Source organism: Cupressus sempervirens, chromosome 3, assembly GCF_028749045.1.
Source record: "Cupressus sempervirens isolate cs-2001-9-10 chromosome 3, ASM2874904v1, whole genome shotgun sequence".
In the NCBI taxonomy this organism is placed as follows: Eukaryota; Viridiplantae; Streptophyta; class Pinopsida; order Cupressales; family Cupressaceae; genus Cupressus; species Cupressus sempervirens.
The window spans coordinates 356,454,304-356,459,320 of NC_143120.1; positions in this window are offsets into that span (position 1 = coordinate 356,454,304).

Here is a 5,017-nt window from a genome sequence, read left to right on the forward strand (position 1 = left end):
AAAGAGTCCTACTTAGTGAATAGAATGAATCTGATCAAAAGAGTTTGTTTCACACAAGGCACAGATGTGAAGATAATTGTTTTGATGTGATGATTAATGGTGGTTAAATTACTAGCAATATTTTTTTTTTAAATGATGGTCACTAAGTTGAAGCTAAAGAGACAGAAACATCTATGTCCATACTATATTGTTTGTGTGCAAGATGACCACAAGGTCACCATCAATGAGCAGTGCTTAGTGAAGTTCAATATTGGAAGCTACTAGGATGAGGTTCTATGTGATATCCTACCTATAGACATATGTCATATGTTTTTGGGTAGGTCATGGTAGTTTCATAGGCATATTGTACACAATGGGTGAGAAAATACCTACACTCTAACCAAGGATGGAGTAAAACATAAGTTGAAGCCTTTGAAGGAGAAAGAAGAAAAGGTATGTAGTGCTGCCAGAATATGTTTTGTTTATGGGAAAGAGTTCCTCAAAGGTATGAAGCATGAGCATATGTGTTTTTCTATAATTCCAAAAGATAGTAAAGAAAAAGTAGAGGAGGTACCTGTAGAAGTTGCAAATATGTTGGGAGAGTTTTCTAATATTGTGTCAGATAATGTACTTGATGGATTGCCCCCAATGAGGAAGACCAATCACCAGATGGATTTAGTTTTAGGAGTCAATATTCCAAACAAGGAAGCACACAAAATGACACCAGTAAAAAGTGAAGAGTTGAACAAGCAAGTTCATGAGTTATTGTAGAAGGTGTTGATTCGAAAGAGTCTAAGTCCATGTGTTGTACCAGTCATATTAGCACCAAATAAGAACTGAGAATAGAGGATGTACATAGTTCTCATGCTATGAATAAGATCATGATCAATTAGAAATTTCCATTGCCAAGGATGGATGATATTATGGACTGTTTGAATGGAGTTGAGTATTTCAAAAAAAAAAATTTATAAAGAGAAGATACCATCAGATTCATATCAGAGAAGGTGATGAGTGGATGGCTACTTTCAAGGCTAAAGAAGGACTATACAAGTGGTTAGTCATGCCTTTTGGGCTAACTAATGCACCAAGCACTTTCATGTGGCTTAGGAATGAGGTACTGAAAGAGTTTCTAGAAAATTTTGTCATTATTTATTGAGATGATATTTTAATCTTTAGTAAGACATTGGAGGAGCATTTGATCTATATTTGCAAGGTGTTTGATAAGTTGAGGGAAGAAAATTTGATGTTAAATATGAAGAAGTACAATTTTGTAATGAAGGAGTTGGTGTACCTAGGATTTGTAGTCTTAATAAAAGGTCTAAAAATGGACCTAGAGAAAGTAAAGGCAATCCTTGAATGGCCTACTCTAAAGAGAGTGATAGAGGTAATATCTTTTCATGGACAAGCTAGTTTTTATAGAAAGTTCATAAGAGGTTTTAGCAGTATTTGTGGACCCTTGACTAAAACAATAAGAGAGGATAAGAAAGAATTTAAGTAGACTATAGGAATAGATAAGAGTTTTAATTTGTTGAAATAGAAAGTTATTAAGCAACCTATTTTAGCACTTCTTGATTTTAACAAGGAGTTTCAAGTAGATTATGATGCTAGTGGTACTGTAATTGAAGTTGTTATGAGCCAAGAAGGTAGACTTGTTGCTTATTTTAGTGAGAAGTTGAATGATGCAAAAAGAAAATATTATGTTTATGATTAGGAATTTATGCTATAGTTCAAGCACTGAAGAAGTTGAGACACTATCTTCTTCATAAGGAGTTTGTTTTGTATATTGTTCTTCAAACTTTTCAACACTTGAGTAGTCAAGGAAAATTGAACCAAAGGAATTTGAAGTGGGTTGATTTTTTGTAGAGTTATACATTTGTTTAGAAATACAAGAGTGGGAAGTCTAACAAAGTTGTAGATGCTCTTAGTAGAAGAAATCTTTTTCTAACATAAATGCAGATAGAGGTGGTTGGGTTCAAGGAACTTGGTACTTTTTATCTAGATGATCCTAATTTTGGTGAAGTGTGGAAGGCTAGTGTAAAACTTGTTAGACTTGACAAGACAAAGTAGTTGGCTTTCATGATCTAGGATTGTATGTTGTTCAGCAGAAGCAAATTTTGCATTCCTAGAAGTTCAATGAGAGGGAATCTCATCAAGGATAAACATAGTGGAGGATTGGCTGGGCATTTTGGTAGAGATAAAACCATAGCTATGGTTGCTGAAAATTATTACTAGCCATAGTTGCAACAAGATGTAAAGAATTTTGTACAAATTTGCAAAGTATGTTAGATGGTGAAATTTGTGGAGTAGAATACAAGGTTGTATCAATCATTACCTATACTAGAGAAGTCATGGGAGGATGTCAGCTTAGATTTTGTTCTTGGATTATCAAGGATGCAGCATGGGCATGGTTCAATTTTTATGGTGGTTGACAGGTTTTCAAAGATGGTACATTTTACTCCTTGTAAGAAGACTAGTGATGTTGTTCATGTGGTAGATTTGTTTTTTTTCAAAGAAGTGGTGAGACTACATGGTCTACAAAAGAGTATAGTTTAAGATCAAGATAAAAAAATTTCAGGTATTTATGGCATACATTGTGGAAGAAATTGAAGACAAAGTTAAAGTTTAGTTCATCACATCATCCACAGATTGATGGACAAATAGAAGTTGGGAATCATAGTTTGGGAAACTTATTGAGATGTTTGGTTGGAGAAGAGCCAAAAAGATGGGATATGATTTTACCATAGGTAGAATTTGCATATAATAATTGTGTGAATAGGAGTATTGGTAAATCACTATTCTAGATTGTGTATGAGAGTAGTTCCAAAAATGCTTCTAAATTGAGGTAGCTGGATAAAGGAGAGATCAATAGTGCTAAAGTAAAAGAATTTGTTGAACATTTGAAGAACATCCATGATGAGGTGAGGAAGTACATCATAAAGATGAATACATAGTATAAGGCTAAGGCAGATGTGAAAATGATGTATAAGGAATTTCAAATTGGAGATGAAGTTATGGTTCATTTGAGAAAGAAGAATTTTCCAGTGGGTACATATAATAAGTTGAAGATGAAGAAGTTTGGACTATGCAAGATATTGAAAAGGCATGATTGTGGAAATGCTTATGAAATAGAGTTTCCTGCTGAATTGAATATTTCACCAGTATTTAATATTTTAGATTTGACAAAGTATTATGAAGGAGCTGATGAGATGAAGTTGTAGAAGCACAGTGGAGTATACCAATAGCAAGTTGAACTACAAAGGATATTGAGGAGATACTGGACAGTCATGTTGTAAAGAGTACAAGGAACAAAACTTATGAGGAATACCTAGTCAAATTGAAAGGGAGATTGGTAGAGGATTTATAATGGCTAGCAAGGAAGGAGGTTAACCATCTTGGTTTTCCCCTAAATACCTAAGATGTGACAGAGTCACTTCTCAAATTACCTTGGGTGTAAGAGAAATCTTGTATCACCCAAAAATATTTCATTTTTAGTCTTTTCTATTTTAATAAAGACTAGTAGATAGGGTGGTTACTATTTATGGGAACTTGCTATTTTTAGTAAGTTTTTCATATAAGATTAGAATGTACTGATTTTCTAAATGAAGGTTCATTTTAGAGTTATAAGGCTACCATAAAAATCTCATTGCTCTAGCTTATATATCAAAGAAGTTATTATAGATTTTTGGTAAAAAATTTTGCAAAAAATCTTCAAACTTACCGTTGGAGACCTTAGAGTGCCTAGATGAGGTTTGAAAACTTGATGGAAGGGTCCTTGCATGGTTCTAGGCTTGTAGTTTAGGAGTAAGAATTTTTGAAAAGTGGTTATAATTTGTCAAAAATGTATTTAGCTAACTCTATATGTATTGTTAGGATCTTTTAGCCCTAGGTATTAAGTTTGAGCATGTAGAACCTTCCCAGGCAACATAAAATTGCTTATTTAAGAAAGGCTCAAATATTGTCTAGAACAACTCTAGGTGGTAGTTCATAGTTTTGTCTTGAAGATTTCTATTATGAAGGTGCCCATGTGGGGTAGCATATTGTACTTGTGAATTCTGTAATTCTACATTTGTGGCACAAATAAGAAGTCCATATTTTGTTCTTACATTTGCTGTTGTTTCTTTGTTTTTGTTATGTGTTTATGGTATTAAGGGGAGCACCCTTCATCATTTTGAATTTGGAATTTTTGAGGGAGATTTTTTGAAACAACTATCAAACATAACGAAGGATTTTTTTGATTCTTTTAGAAGTTAGTTTGTGATCAGCAACAAAAATGGAATTTTCAGATTTTATTCTCTATGTGTTGCATATATTTTTATTGTAGCTTTAAAAGTTGTGTTTTCTTCGGGGAGAAGTGATTTCATCTAGTATTTTATGTTAGTTTTAAGAATCTCTACGAAGATTGCATGTATCCCTAAATAACTACAAGTTTAGTTTCTGAATAGGAGTAGTATTTCTAGTATTAGTTTATAAAGTTTTAGAAGAATTTTTTTAGATTTCTAATTGTTTATTTTTAGATTTAATAGAAGGAAAGAAATAATCTTGCACATCTCTAGCTCTTATTTTTGGTATCTTCATCTCATTGGATTTTTTACATTGTGCATTTCTTTTTTAAGAAATATAGAGTTGAACTCTCTATTCTTGCTTTGTTATTTGGGGATTTTATATTATGTACAAGGGTTTCTACCGGCAACATAACATGATCTAAATATTCCATGTCATGGGAATTTTTACTGAACTCTAAAATGGAATTAAAAACAAACATAATGAATATTTTCTTCATCAATAGTATGCATTTAAAAAAATAATTACACAAAGAAGCAATGCTTATTGATTGTGCTTTGTAAGATCAAACTACAAATCTTGTTTCCTCTACCAAAAAGAAGCTATTACTACCTAACTTGGCATGAGTTATTTCCCAAAATGGAATCAAAAACAAACACAATGAATATTTTCTTCATCAATAATATGCATTTTAAAAAAAATTTACACAAACAAGCAATGCTTATTGATTGTGCTTTGTAAGATCAAACAACCAATC